The sequence below is a fragment of the Sarcophilus harrisii genome, chromosome 2, assembly GCF_902635505.1.
Source record: "Sarcophilus harrisii chromosome 2, mSarHar1.11, whole genome shotgun sequence".
Taxonomy (NCBI): Eukaryota; Metazoa; Chordata; class Mammalia; order Dasyuromorphia; family Dasyuridae; genus Sarcophilus; species Sarcophilus harrisii.
Window position 1 is genome coordinate 582839491 of NC_045427.1, and position 16681 is coordinate 582856171.

A 16681-nucleotide genomic window follows, 5' to 3' on the forward strand; every position below is an offset into this window, starting at 1 on the left:
CCCATTAAAATGGAAATGTTTTTTAAAAAGATCTTTGGTCTTAAGCGAAAAACAAAATCACCAGTGCTACAAATACCAAACAATAACAACAATCTGAGCTGGGTCACTGTACTGGTCAGATTTATCTGTCCAGCCAAGAAAGGCTGATGGGCCTAGGAAAAGGACATCACCTTGTGCAATTAAGAGGAGGAAAATAATATTAATAAGAAATAAAAGGCAATAAAATACAAGCCAAGCCTCTGGGTGTTTTCTGCCATGTAAATAAGTTAAGAAAAAACTTACTCAAAAAGAATCATTGAGCAAATGAATTCTGACGCTTCCTGACAAACCTAATGATCTATGCAATGAGAAATTGGTAACCTCTTCAAACCAAACATAGAAAAGAAAATCTGGTCCATCATGATCTGAAAGATATTCACAACTCATTGCAAAGGTCAGTACTCTTCCTCAGACAGCTAACATGGGACCTCCTTAAGGAGAAGGAGGGAGAATGACATCACAAGCTTCCATTAATACTTCCGCCAAAATTTAAAAAATAAAATCTATCAAATACTCCCAGGCAAAAACTATTGATGGTCTTCAAATAAATTACAATATGTGGTAATTACATCCAGATGTACAGCCCTATATTTGTAATATCTCTTCCCACTTCCATCTCACAAAGACTAATAATATTTTTTTTTTTTGCACAATCCAAATGCTATCTAACATTTTGCCTCAACAGCACTTATGACTTGTAATTGGCAAACAAAGGGCAGAAAATGGGGCATAAGAGTGGGAGTGGAAGTAGAGAAAGAAAGCCCATGAAGAAGAAGAAGAATAGGAATGAAAAGGCATTTATCAAATTCTAGTTATGGACCTCAAGTTAAGTGTGTTAAATGCTAAGAATAAAAATATAAAATCTCTGTTTTCAAGAAACTCATATTCTAACTTATGGAGAAAACTGTATAAAGGAGGGTTTTTCTATAGGGCAGAAGGAAAGGCTTGGTGATTCTTAGGGTACACTGTTGAAGGGGCTACCTTACCCATAACTATGCATTTTTTTAACTCTGGAATTGTCTGTGTCTTGCTAAATCTGGGACTATGACATTTCAAACAATTTATGTCATCCTACTGTCCTGTTCCCATGGCTTTTAGATTACATTACCATGTAACAGCTTGGTGTAATGGCTAAAATTGGCCCACCTCTGATACATACAGGCTGTTCCCAGGAAAGGAGGCTTCATCTCTCAGAGTTCCAAGTCAGTAACTGGTGTCAAATCCAAATAGAAACAGAGGTCACTAAATGATAGAGAAGTATTCTTGTCAGCAATAAATTAACTTAGAAAATTGCATATTACTATTACTCTATTTTATCTTCATTTTAAAAATATTTCCCAATTACATTTTAATCTGGTTCTATCTGACTTGGGATCATAGAATAACACTATGATCTGCTTGATAATTCTGTTCTAGGTAATTCCCTTAGACTAAAAAGTTGCAGAGAAGATGGTGAACTGTAGCCATAGGAAAAACTTCTTCCCAGAGAGTTCCTTTAAATATTGAAATCAGATTCAGTTCCTAAACCGGTCCTCCTGTGTAACTGAACCTGCATTTGTTCTTTATGGACTTTTTGGTTTCTTTGACATACACAAATATTCAGTGATTCCCAGCAGGCCCCTGGTCAAAAGTTAGGGCAATATGATAACCTTTTATTCTCTACTGATTCCTACATTTCATAAATTTTAATATGAGATCATAGTTCATAAGAACACAGCATTTGGAAACTAGAAAGAAATTTAGCCTGGCTCCTCCATTTTATAGCCAAGGAAATGGCAAAATAGAGAAGCTCAATAACCAAAGTCACAGAGCTGCAACTAGAATTCAGGTTCTGAGCTCCATCTAGGGCTCTACTACTCCAGCAAGCATTTTAAAATTTACTTTCAATACTTAACAAAAGACATGAACATAATAGGCCTTATTCAATTGTAGGATTCTTATATGAAGTGAAAAATATATATTATATATATATAAAATATATATACATATTATAGATACATATACTTCAACATGCATATGTATATGCATGTATATAATTAAATATATAAGTGTGCATGTATATAAGTAAATGAGCATATATTTTATATTTATATGTTAATAGTCTAAAATATATACATGTCTTCATGTATATTTGTACCATATGTAAATAGACATACTGATGTTTATAAATTATAAATATATCATATTTATAGAAGAATGCTTAATATATATATATATATACACATATCTATATACATGAATGTATGGCTCTTATACACATTGAAGAAATACATTCAAATTCTGTCTCAGACACTTAATTGCATAATCTTGAAAGAATTAATTTCTTTCAATCTCAGTTTTCCAAACTGTGAAATTGGGATAATAATACTATAATAATAGTTACACACACACACACACGTGTGTGTGTGTGTGTAGGATATGTATGAAGCCACTTTCTTCAGTCTCATAATCAAATTTCCCAGTACACATTACATTGCTTTTTAACAACTCCCACAAAATTCCAGGTATTTTGCTCTGTGGGAAAATGTCCTCCCTTTGGATCATTTTCATGCTTTCCCCATAAATGAAACTTGGCAATATTTCAAGAACATTAAGTATTCAAAGTAAACTGAACCTCAAATTATCTTTTTTTTTTTGTTCCCTTAACTACTTTCTCTCTCTTCCATGCCTATTATCATTGAGCTGAGAATGTACTACAACTGGGCAAGAAATGTTCACAAAAGCGACAAAATACCAATTACATATGGTAATTAAATGAGCATTCTGTTAAATCAACTGAGGGCATTCATTTGTGTCTACAGAATGCAAAACCAGCACTTCTAAAAGAAGAATAAGCCAGGTAAAATTCAATCCCAGTTAAGTCGGGAAAAAAAAAAAAAATCTAATCAGGCATATTCACTTCCACTTCATTTACTAGTTCACACGATCCCTTTCAGTATTGGTAGTTCTTTCTTTCTAATTGTTCAGTTATTGTTCCAGGATATGCTTAGGAAAAGTGAAAGACCTGTTTTCAGTTAAGACAAAGTAGTTGCCGGCAGCAAGGTGGGATAGTTTCTTCCTTCAAAAAATATGGGAGTTGGATTAGCAATGTGATCAATGGAGATTTAGTCAGATGATATGGGTTTGATAATGTGCTGGACTGAAGAAATACATTCAAATCCTGTCTCAAATTGTTTCATAATGTTGAAAGTGTTGTTTGTCTTCTTTCAATTTCAGTTTGCCAAACTCTAAAATTGGGGGAATAACAGCACCTATTTCTCATAGTTGTTGTGAAGATCCAAAGAGGTAATATGTGAAATGCTTTGAAAATCTTAAGGTAATAAATAGGAACAGGCTTTTATTATTATTCCACAATACTTATATTGTAAAAGTAGGAGTAGACAGCATAACCACAAGAAGGCTGCAGTATTTTAGAGCCAGCTTCATGAACAGGCTTAAGTTGCATCTCATAGATGAATGCAGAATACTGCTTTCAAAATTAGTTGTGAGAATAAATCATTTCAAACAAAAACAAGCTAGTGTACAGATTTAGTGTTAGAACTAATGGTTTATTGTAGTTAAATTAGAAAAGAACTAGAAAAGAAATTCAGAAGAGTAGAGTGAATGCTTCAGAAATGGGCCAAATCCAATTAAAAGCTTTTTAAAGCGAATTTTCTTAAACTGTGAGTTGTAATTCCATATAGGGTCTCGTAACTGAATGTAGAGATTGTGAAATTATGATTTATTATCAGTAAATGTTTGATTTGTGTTCTTATCTTAAATACCTATGTGCCCAGAGTCATATAAAAATTTCTTGGGCAAAAAAAAAAAAAAAAAAAAAAAAAAAATCATGAGTGGAAAAAGTTTAAAAAACCCTATTTTAAAGAACTATCATCCTAAAGTTCCATTAGATCTTATGCCATCATTGTCTTATAAGCTTGAATGTGGCTGGGCACAGTGAGTTTGGTATCTAAAAGCTTTACTTTCATTCATGCAAACATACCCCCAAATAAATAAAAAGACTCAAACTAGATTCTGAGAGCCTGGATAAATGGCATGATAAAATTCAGGGTTGTCTATATGCAGCTCTCCCATTTGCCATATGTGACTTAAGGTAAACTCTTTATCCTTTCTGAGACACAGATTCTTCCTTTGAAAAATGAGATAGTTGGACTGCTAACATGGTCAATTTAGAAAGTGGAAAAGACTGAAACATGAATTGGAGTCTCAGTTACATTACTTTATAGTTATTTGACCTTAAGAAAATTACTTCAATTTTAGTCCTTGGTTTCTACATCTGTAAAATGAGGAGGTTATTATACTACGTGACAATTAAGGTCTCTTTCTAAATTCAAATCTATAAACCTAAATTCAAATCTATAAATCAAAATTTCTAAGGTCCCTTTTCTGCTCTAAACTATATAATTGTAGAGATGGGGAAGGATGGAAAGGAGAAAAATTAAAGTGGTTGATAAGAAAACTGTTATAATTTATAAAATTAATCAAGGCTTAGAGCAGGTTTTTTTCTTCATTTACTTTAATGCTAAAGTAGCTTATAGACAAGTCAAATAAATATTGTTTCTTATATGAGTATCATCCTGTATGCAAATGACAAAATAAAATGTAGTTTGTGGTCTGGTTGTTTTTCAGTCATGTGGAAAGAATAAGTAAAGTTTGGGTGTATGGGAAAATATGGGGGAGGGAGGAGAGAATGTAGGGCTCTACTTAGGGAAGCTAGTATTTCACAAAGAGATGATGTCAAAAAGCAGGCCAGTTTTGTAAGAGACAACAATCCATCTATACAAAATAGGAATAATTCTCTGGCTTTGCAATAAGTCAAGTTAAGGTCTCTGATGATGTAAGACTTTCCTGGACAGCAGAGTTTAGCAGATATCATATTTTTTAGTTCATTTCCTTTTCTCAGTTCCTTGCTATAAATTGATCATTTACTAAATGGGGGTGGGGGGTGGGAGAGAGGAGGTTTCTAGTTAGAGTATCTGGAAGTTTTTTTCCAAATAAACTGCCGAGCTTACTGATGCATTAGCCGCAACGAATCATGAACACAGAATGTAATGATGCAAAAAAAAAAAAAAAACTGGAGGATCCAAGGCATACACTTTAGGCTTTGGTGTGATCAATGTTCCAAGACTAACATAATTGCAAATCTCTATAAATTTGCATTTTGGAGATTTAGAAGCAGAATAGTAATATTTTCCACAGATTGCAATCCACAAATTTTCTACTATATTTTCCACACATTTTAACTTAGTCGTTAGCTTCTTTTGCGACATTTGGATTAATTAGAATTATTAATTAAATTAGTATTTTCTGAATGATTATTATGATTTTTAAAATTATTGTAATCATTTGGAGAATACAAAATAAAGCAAAAAGAATGCTACTCTTCTAAAGTCAAAGTTCTGTCACTAATTTGATATGTGCTAAGTTGGTTGCTTGATTTCTTTGAACCTCAGCTTTCTCAACCATAAAATGGCTACTCAAAAGTTTTGAGGACCAAATGAGATAATCTATGTGGCAAGCTCTTTGTAACTGTATAGCACTACATTATTGTGATCAGTTAATAATCATAATTCACAAATTCAAAAGATTTGAGAAGGAGAGATATTTGGTTTGAGCACTGTTGATTTAAGGTATTTGTGGACAAAAAGATGGAGACAGGAGGAAGATTCTCATGGAAGAGATTCAAACTAGATCTATGCATTAGAGAATCACTACCATGAAAGGTAAGAGTGGAAGATAATGAATATGTCTATCAGTAGTTGGTATAGATCTGTGATTGCAGAATTCTCATTGTGGAAATTTAGTACCGTGATAGATAGGTATCTGGCCTATAATATATCTCAGAGACTTGCCTGAAGAACTAAAATGTTAAGTGACTTAGCCATTGTCACAAAACCAGCACATGTCAGAACTCTGCCTTGAAATGAAATTTATCTAATATGCCACATTGCCTCTCCATGTGTGCACATGTTTGTATAAAATACTTGTTTTGGTTGTTCAGTCATTTCTAACTCTTTGTGATTCTATTTGTACTTTTCTTGGGAAAGATACTGGAGATGTTGGCCATTTCCTTCTCTAATTCACTTTACAGATGAGAAACTCTGTCAAACAGGTTTATATAACTTGCCCAGGGTCACATAGCTAGTAGATACATGAAGCCAGATTTGATCTCAGAAAGATGATTCTTCCCGATTTCAGGGCAGGTATTCTATCCATTATGCCACCTAACTGTTCAATACAAAAATCTAGAAATTATATAATGGAGGAAGGGATATAATGAAACCAGAGCTAAACTTAGGCTAGATTTCTTGCTCTGATACTAAATATAAAACTGGACAAGTAATTTAGTAGCTCTGTGTCTCAGTTTCTTCATCAAATAGACTAGAAACCACAGGATTCCATGATTTAGATGTGGAAGATATCTGCATTAATTATCTGCTTTAATTCTCTACTTTTTGCAGATGAAAAAAAAAAAAAGAAAGAGAGAACAAGAGATATGACGCGACTAAAAATATCTACCCTATACAAATAATTTACAATGTTATTAGTGACTATAAAATGAGCTAACACATGAAAGAATTTTGGAAAACATAAAAGTACCATTCAAATGTAAACTGGTATTATTTCTTTCATTTTATTAATTGTATTAGGTTTTCCAGGTGTGTTTATTATAAGAAAAAGCCTGCTCATTTGGAACTATGCTCAAAAAGTTATTAAACTATGCATATGCTTTGATCCAGCAGGGTTTCTACTGTAATTATATCCCAAAGAGATATTAAAGAAGACATTTTTTTCTCTTTTTTCTTTCTCGGTTTTTTTTTCTTCCTTCATTTTCTGATTTTTCTTGTGCAGCATGGTAACTGCATAAATATGTATACATATATTGAATTTAACATATATTTTAACATAAAAAAGCTCTCTTTGCTGGATCAAATGGTACGCACAAAATATGAGCAGTTTGGTTGCCCTTTAGGCTCTCTAGAATAGTTGAATCAGTTTACAACTCCACCAAAATGCATTAGTTTCCCAATTTTCACACATTCTCTCCCCAATTTCCTTTTTTGTCATATGAGTCATTCTGATAGATGTGAGGTGTATCTCAGAGTTAGTCTGATTTGCTTTTTTCTAATCAAAAATGATTTGGAGCACTTCTTCATATTCCTATAGATAGAGTTGCTTTTTTCATCTAAAAACTGCTTGTTCATGTCCTTTGACTATCATTTGGAGAATGGCTTGTAGTCTTATAAATTTGACTCTCTTTTCTACGTGTTTCAGAAATGAGGCTTTTATCAGAGGAATTTTCTATAAAAATTGTTTCCCAACTTTCTGCTTTTCTATTAATTTCAGTTGCAATGATTTGATCAACTTATTAATAAGCATTTATTGTACACTTTCTATTGTCGAGAGTTCTGCTAGGTGCTAGGGATATAGCCAAAATGTGTCCATGACATTCTGTCCAGGAAGAAAATATGTCAATAAATAAATAAAGCATATACAAAATTTAAAAAAGATAAAAGAAAAAGAATTTGAGCAAGCCATTTAAAAAAGAAAAAAGAAAAATCATTTGAGCATGCCATTATAAGAATCTAAAAGCCATTAAATAGTTTACCTGATTCTTAATGAAAATAAAAAAAATATTCATTCAATGAGATTTCAATGCTTAAATGTTGAAAAACTTAACAATCAGAACATTTTGAGTATTGAACTATTTACTGCATAGTTTAAAATTGAAACCATTGGTAGTTAGCTATAGCATGTTAAAGCTTGCAAAGAACTTTATATACTTATCTCTTGGGATTCACACAAAAACTCAATGAGGTAAATACTATTATTACCTCCATCCTGCAAATGGAGAAGCTAGAGTGAGAGAGGATCAGTGACTTATCCATAATCCATATAGTCTCTAAGGTTCTAAGGGAGAATTTGAACTCAGTACTTCCTGACTTCAAGTCCAATACTCATTGTATTTTATCAACAAGCTATCATTGAGATGTTTTTAGGGGGGAAAAGAATTTCAAAATAATAGTTAAAAGCAGAATACTTTTATTTAAGATAAAATCATGATTTGAGGCAATTATCCAGTTATTTCAAAAACTTGTCACACATTTTAGTGATCTGGCCACTTCAGACAAAATTCTATTGAAATCTGAGAACTAATTTTAACTCTAAAGAGCTAATGAAGGCTAGACTTTCACTGGATAATGTGGACTACTCACTTATGACCTATGACTCAGGATTTCACTCTTTAGGTTCATTTATTGACCAAGGTTTTAACATGATATTTGTTCCAGACATTGTTCTATACTGTCTCCTCTAAGTCAGTGTTTGATTATCGTATTCTCTTCTTATTCAAGAAGTCTGGCTTAATTTTATCATAAATGAATTGTTTAGTTACCTCCAGCGATGACTAATTATGGGAATCTCCTCCTTCCTCCTTAAATTCTTTAAAAAAGAATTGCTAACATCTCTCAAAAGAAATTTCATTTTAATTTCTTCAAAGTCAGTTTTGAAAGGAGCCTCTATGCTCTTAAATTCTGCCTTAATATCAATTGCCTCAGCATAACCTGGCCATAAAACACTTTGACAGCCACAGTTAAAAAGGGTTTTTAAAGTAATACCTATTTGCATGACAGACTGTAAAATGCTCAATATGAAGAAGAAGCATAAATACCAACAACTCAGTTAATCAGTACAGGGGGCAGCTGTCTACTGTACCTCTACACACATGCAAATAGAGTATAGCCAGAAAGGAGATGTGTAGACTGGGTATGGAGAGCTGGCAATGAGCTACGTTCTCTCTGGCTATTTTTCAAAGCTAAACATAAATCACTTTGGATTATGCATTTTTTTTTAATATTCTCCTCTTTATACAGTGATGATAGCTGAGGTGATTGTATGTATTGTGCTACATTTTGCTCTTGAAGTTACACATTGCTCTCCATAATTTAGCAGCATTCATCAATATCCCATATGACTTCAAATAAAGGGAGAATTGGATTCAATTTACTTTAATTCCACAGTTACAGCTACAACACAAGCAGAATTATAAATACTCCTAGGAAAGAAACTTTTAAAAAGAAAAGCAAAGAAAAAAAAATCCCCCAAAACTTCCCACTTTTCTAAGTTTGTAACTTTGTGACCTTTGACCTCACTTTCATGTAATGAAATGATGTGCTGAGTTAAAAACATAACACAGAAAGACCAAAATTGAGATTATTAGACAAGCCCAATCCCAGTGGAATGGGGCTTTTGCTGGATAAAAACATGAGAGTGAAGGGTATATTATAAGATCACAAGTTCAGAGCTGAAGGGGAATTTAGGGACCAAGAATATGATTTCTTCATTTAAAGATAAAGAAATTTAGACTTAGAATGATTAAAGGACATGTCCAAAGTCACACAGCTAGTATCTGAGGCAGAACTTGAACCCCTATTCCTGATAATTCATATTTTCTGGATAACCTTACTATTTTTCTTCTAGTTCTTTTGTCATTTTCAACAATTTGTGACCTATTGGGGATTTTCTTGGCAAATATATTGGAGTGGTTTACCATTTCTTTCTCCAGTTTAATTTATATTTATGGGGAAACTGAGGCAAACAGGCTTATGTGATTTGCCCAGGTCATAGTTATCTGAGGCCAGATTTGAATTCATGAAGATGATTTTTACTGGCCTGTTGTTCTACCTACAATTCCACCTAGCTGCCCTAATACTTTCTATACCTAGCAACTTTATTCAGGGAAAATTAACCTCGAGTAAATATCACGGTCAGCCTTTAAGGGGAAAATAAGTCTCAAGATGGCAGCCTAAAATATGTGAAAGGGAATACTATGGGAAGATCCAATCCCTTTGTTTTGGTAATAATATTTTATGGTCTGGCTATCTAAATGTGTTAAGATTAGGCTGTTTTCAGCTGTAGCTAGTAAGTCCCCCTTCCCCCCCACCATTGACCACAAAGAGGAAGGAAAGGTTGGGCAGAGAAGAACTTAAATTGTTTCAAAGGTTAGTACACTGCAAATGCCCAGCCCCTCTGAGAAACTATAAACATTCTGTAAAAGCTTACGTGTTTTTGTCAGCTCATGGAGCACAGAATCTAGTTATTGTGTTGAGCTTCTAGAGCTGCTTCCCCTGAGAATGAAAGACCAGAGGATCACAGATTAGAACTGGAAACATGAGATCACTGAGTCTTTTTATAGTTAAAGAAATTGAAGGCAAAGGAGTTGAGCTAAGAGGCAGAGCTGGGGCAACAAGGGCTTTCAAAGCTGTTCAGATATTTGTGTATCTAAATTATGATGAACTCCAAGCATTTGGAAAGAGCTTGTGTAAAAGGACTTCATCTAAAGTTAACAGGCTATAGTGGGAAGAATCCTGAATCCGTACTTAGAAAACCTCAGTCTGAATTGCCATTCCTTTACTCAATACCTCTGGGATCAAATGCAAGTCAATTCATCTCTCAGCAATTTCATCTAAAAAATAAAAAGGTTGGATTGAAGGGCATCAAAGGTCCATTCCAGCTCTAAAGTTCATGATTCTCCTTTAGTTTGGCCACAATAAAAAACCTCCACAGTAAATGAATTAAATCTTTTCAGTCTTCCAAAAGATGGGGATGACATCACTCACCACCCAAATAACAATTTGGAAGAAGGAACACCTCATTTAAAAAAAATGCCACAGTTTCTGGATGTGACAAACTGTCCAGCTCAGCTCTTCTGTCCCTTATAAACTTTACATAATTGTTTGTAGAAAGGTGAAGGATGGCCGTGGAGGATGTGAAGGCGTCCACGTTGCATCCAAGGCACCACACTCCTATTCTGAAGGAACTTGAGGAAAATGGACATGTCTAAAAACCCATGATGTGGTACAACTTTGTGATGACCTCAGTGGAAAGAACAATATAGGGAGATCTGACCTTTAGGTCCAATATTTACATTGAAGAATACCCTTGATCCTTTCTTTGTTTCCAGGGTTGATATCAGTAAGGATATGCTATAGTGGGAAGAACAGTGTGCTAGAGTCATGAGGAAAATCATATTTAGAATCTGAAATCCTGGTTTTAAATCCAAGATCTATCCATGTGACATTAGGATGATCATCTGTATTATAAGGGGAGGATTACACTGGGTGACCTTTGAGAGTCCCTTTGAAATTCCATGAATTTAAATGAAGCACATCTTACAATTACAAGTCTCCAAATAATATTTCCAAATTATCAGTGTCTTTTAATGGCAGCAAAAAATTATAATTAAGTATGCCTTTCTGTGATTTCTCCTGATTAGGTCCTGCTCTTTGATTTCCATAAAGGCGAGTCAAACCTTACTTATTTGATCCACCTGTTACCAATCAAATTGTGTGTGTGTGTGTGTGTGTGTGTGTGTATATATATATAAAATATATTAATAAGCATAATACTAAGAATGAATAGGAAGCCAGTCTTGGAGTCAAACCAAACCTGACATTTAGCTGTGATGCCTGAGACAAATGACTTGACACTTCCTAAGACTAAATTGCAAAGTAGTTGCTCAGTAATGTGCCTTAGCTCAATCAGCAAGTATTTATTAAGCCCCTACTCTATTCAGAATCAGAAATACAAGTGCCAAGTCTATTAAGTATCTTCATATGAAATTCCCTGTTACAAAGAAATCACAGGCCCAGGACAGAACCAACAATACTCAATATGTAGAAATCTTTATCATTAGTAAAGGCTATTCAATCTATGCAGCAGTCAAATGACAGTACAATTTTGATTAGTTTCACTTAATGGGAAATAAACTGAAGCTCAGAGAAGTTATAGGTCTTGGAGGATATGATGTGGTTTTGAAATATTTAGAAGGATTTCAAGCAGAGGAACAATTAGACTTTTTCTGCTTTGGCCCAGAGGGTAGAAATAGGAACAATGGGTGAAAGGTGCCAAGAGGCAAATTGAGCCTCTAGGAAAAGAAAAACCCTGTAATAGCAAGAGATATGGACTAGAATGGACAATTTTTAAGGGAAAGAGTGTATTCCCCCTCATCAAATGTTTTAGAGCAAAGATCAGATACCCTTCTCCACAGATAGGATATTCATGAGATTCATTCTCAGTTGTAGTTGGGACTAGCTGGATAGGCACATTGCTAATGACCTAATGATTTTGTGAGGTTTTCTCTCTCTAAAGTCAGAGTCAAGTTTGACTGTGATACATAAATTTGTTGCTTGATAACTGCATTTCAATAGACTTGATTTCCTTTGTAATCCTACACATTTTATTCCATGTATTTAAAGAAGCAATTTGAGAAGGAATTCATGGATGTCCCCAGATTCACTACCCCAAATGAAAAGAAAAATTATCTACCTGCTATCCTTAAAAATAGCAATCATGGTTTCCATGACTGAGCACTTTTATCTTTCACCTAGTGCTGATTGGCTAAGAGGAAAAAACATACAGCTACATATAGCAAAGGCAAACTGAAAGCCACGGGCCTATCATTAGCATTACTTGTAAATGCAAACAAAAATTATGCAACAAAATTAATCATTGAGAACCCATCACAACTACAATTTTTCTTAATAATGTAGTTTTGCGTGTTATATTAAATGCTTGATTTCTTTTTAACAGATAAAGATGCAGTGGTTTTCTGATAAGGCAGGTCACGCAATTGGTCATAGGTCCAGCTCATTTATGAATATCATATATCATTCCTAAATCTACTGAAGCAGATGAAATGAGGCTAAGAAGAATTTATTGAGAGTTTACTATGTGCCAGGCATTGTGCTAAACTGAAAATGAAATAAAAATCAAAAAGAAGGATAGTCCCTAGTTAAAAGGAGCTTACATTCTAATGGGAAAAAAGTACACTTAAAAAGGGCAAGTGGAGATGTGTGAAGGAAGTCTCCAGCTTCAAGAGGAGAATCAGAAGTAAAATGAGAAGCAAAGTATGTCTTCAACAGGACTTCTTCAAGATGAAAGTTCAGGAAGGAATTGAGATACTCAGCAACTGAAGGAAGGGGCCACTGGGAAGAAAGGATCTTTTAGGGGAAAAAAACAGCAATCATGATCAGTAATAATGATGTACATTACTCTAGTGCTCTTTCTAGATCCCTTTCAAAGCTATAATGCAGAGTTAGATAAGTGGAGGAGCAATGGGCAGAACTTTGGGCCTGCAGTCAAAAAAAAGAGTTCAAATTTGACCTCAAACCACCTGACTCTTTTCTTCCTCAGTTTCCTCTATTGTAAAATGGGAATAATAATAAGATGAAGACCTATCTCTTAGAATTTGAGGGAGAATCAAATAAGATAATATTTACAAATTCTGGTTATCTTTATAAATTTAGTATTTATAAAGCACTTAGAGCAATGCCTAGAACATAGTGCATGATTAATGATTTTTTTCTCTCTTATTTTCCCCTGATTCTTCATGACTTAACTACCTCATGTGGAATATTCTCTGGTGCCCCCTGAATGGTGTCCCCATTCAACTTCTCCACGTTTCAAATTACCTTAGTTCCCCTATCCTCACTTAGTCACCAGTAATAGCTCTTATTCCTCAGTACAAAGTTCAGAGCTCTGTGCTAATTAACCCAAAAGCAAGTTGATCAAACTAATCTATTCTAAGGATATTACTTTTAACCATCTTAGAAGCATCTGCATTTTAAATGTAGAAACTTAACTGAATATATGAATTCCTAGTTCATAGAATTTCTAGCACTCATAAAGTTGAAGTGAAAATAGTCAAGTAATGTTGGGTAAATAGATTTTTGAACAATTAGATCTATCCACAAGAGGGAGGGGAGTGTCGGAACACTCTTCAAGTCTCCCTCCCCCTATGATTTCTTGTCTTCTAGTTCAACTCAAATTTAAAAAAAAAAAAAAAAAAAAACTAAATATTTTCCCATGGGCTGATAGTAGGGTGGGGACAAATCTGGTGTGTAAAAGATGGGAATCAGACAGGAACTCAGGAACTCCCTATATTTGCCCTTAGTAACATGGATGATAAGGCAAAAGAAGTACAAACAAACCTGATGAATGAGAAGAAATCCATGGGAAAGAAGGGGAGGGGAACAACTTAACATGCCCAACTGTGACCTTGAGCAAGATATTTAATGTTTCCAGCTCCTATTTCCCCACTTCTAAAATGAGGTATTTGACTCAGGTAATCTCTAAGGAGAAGAGGGAATAGGAGAGGACTAATAAACCAAGAAATTTCAGTATAATACAAAGAGCACTTACTGTCAAGGAAATCAGAGACTTTGGTCCCTGTAGAATATCAGTTTGAAAATAAGTATTTTTGTCTTTGTATCCCAAGTATCTGCTACAAAGTAGAATTCAATAAATATTTCTTTTGAACTGAATTCTAGTCATTCTAATCCACGTTCTATCACTATGTAACATTTGACAAGACACAACCAAGCTCATTCATGAAAAGTCCAATGAAAAGACTTGGATTTAAGAAAAAAAAAAAAAAAGAATTCAAATTCTACATTTGAAATTGACTAGCTCAGGTCTGCTAGCTCTGGGTCTCATTTCTGGAGCCTCAGTTTTCTTATCTGTATATTGGAAACAAAAATACCAGATAGTCTCAATCTCAGAGAGTTGTTTTGAGACTCAAGGGAGAAAAATATAAGAATTCTCAAAGAAGCACAAATTCTTTTACTTAATATGTTCTGTGGTTTTTAGAAGAACTTGGCTTCCCGTAAAGTAATATCCCTAGATTTCAGAATCCTGGAAGGAATTAGAACATATTTTTAATAGATTTATATGGCTATCTTCTTCATGGCTCAATTCCCACTTCATCAAATGTGATTTTAAAAAAAGGGGGGGGGTGGAGTGGGGAGTCAAGCCATTCTTTCTGAAGAAATTTTGACTGGTACTTTCTCCTGAATAAAGGCCACTTCAGGCCACATTTTTTTTTTTTTTTTGGGGGGGGAGGTTCTTATTTTGTCCTAGAGAGGGTCATGGTTCAACTGAAGCCTAAAATACAAAAACTGAGTTAATTGCTATTAATTAAGTGCAAGGAAATAAAATCTATGGGATTTTATTCAACAGAGAATATGCTCTCATTCGCCTCACACATCCAATCTGTCACCAGAGTTTATCATTTCTATTCTCACAATTTTCAGATGCTTCCATCCCCTTCTCTCTTCTCTCTAAGCCATCCATTTAAGTTTAGGTACTTATCCCTTTTTGCCTAAACTACAGCTATGGCTTTGTAATTAATTCATTTCCCTGATTGTTCTAGAGCTCTCTCCATTCCAATACATTCTCTAATAAGCTGCCAAAGGAGTTTTTCGAAAGTACAGGTTGGACCATGTCACCCCACCCACCCACTCCCTACTCAATAAATTCCAGTGCCTTCCTATTACCTCTAGGATCAAATATAAAATCCTTTTGCATGAAGTGCATTGTTAAAACTAACCACTTGAGTCCTGTTAACATTTACTGTACCCCTCTACACATTCTATGAACTAGTCATAGTGGTCCACAATTTGTTCTTTGTAAAGGACACTCCATCTCCCATCTTGAGGTGGTTCAGTGACCCAGAGGATAAAGCACTAAGCCTTGAATCAAGAAGACCTGCAAATCCTAGACTTATTTGTTTCAAATCCCCTCACTTTGTTTCACGTGGTTGGAGACAGTGTAATTGAAAGAACATTAAACTGACCTGTCATGAGATTCAAAATCCTAGTCCTAATAGAATATAAGATTGAAAATAATCAGTATTTTTGGGGGGGAGAGGAGGGGTGGATTGGTTTTGTCTTTCTGATCCTAAATACCTACCTCCCAAGATTGTTGTGAGAAATCATTTTGGCACATAATAGATACTTAGTATGTTTACTCTCTCCAAATTTGCTCTCTTCTGCTTTCCCAAGTTTTTCCACTGGCTATCACATCTCCTGGACTTGGAATATTCTGCCAGTCTCTGGCTTCTTTCAAGATGTAGCTCAAATCCCATCTTATACAGAAGGTCTTACCTGAGCTGCCCCAAAGCTAAGGCCTTTCCCTCTGAGAGTACTCCATAATCAACTCCCTATGTGTCTTATATGTGCCCAGTTATTTACATGTTGTCTTTCTCATTAGAATGTAAGCTCAGGACAAGGAGAGTACTTTTTCCCCCTTCTCTTTGTAAACTCTAGTGCTCAGGAGTGCCTTGCACACAGTAAACTTTTAATAAATGCTTGCTGACTGACTGATTCTCATCTAGATATTAAAAGAATACAGTAGCAGACTGGCACCAACTGTAATTTTTTTCAAAAATTACATTCCTAGCTAGTCTTAAATCTTGGCTTAAAAAATACCCTTGCATTTCCAGACTCCATAACATTGCTTTTGAAGTAACTGTTCACTATCACAAATGTGAATTTGATTCTTATTTCATGGTCCTATGTCTCAGTTTGCTTTTCTGCAAAATGACATGACATAATAAAAACTGCATTATTTACAGATAAATTATGAAATTGAAAGATAATGGATATTTCAATATTTTTAAAAATATAAAGCTTTAACAGTTATATATACAAATAAAATTATTGCATTCTAAGTAATTACCTTTTTATTATACTATCTATAATTTATCATTTGTTGTTCTTGTTCTTATGACAACTTTATTGAAGTCTGACAAAAAAACTGGCAGTCCCTGGTCAAGTGGCTTCCAAAATAACTGTTATTCTTT

At 34.3% G+C, this 16681-nt stretch overlaps 1 protein-coding gene across 9 annotated transcripts in view; it reads right to left on the reverse strand.

Annotated features, from left to right (window-relative positions):
- The window catches only part of CHST15 (carbohydrate sulfotransferase 15), a 128001-nt gene that overhangs the window by 75191 nt on the left and 36129 nt on the right, over positions 1 to 16681 (reverse strand). Inside the window, exons 1-2 of one of the 9 annotated variants that reach the window (XM_031956009.1) lie at positions 10102 to 11363; positions 1186 to 1281 (exon numbers count right to left, since the gene is read on the reverse strand). The exons of 6 other annotated variants lie outside the window; for them this stretch is intronic. The gene's annotated coding sequence lies outside the window, so the exon portion shown is untranslated. Of the gene's footprint in view, positions 1 to 1185; positions 1282 to 10101; positions 11364 to 16681 lie in introns of those variants that run through there. 2 more of the 9 variants (XM_031956010.1, XM_031956008.1) reach the window with 2 other exon arrangements.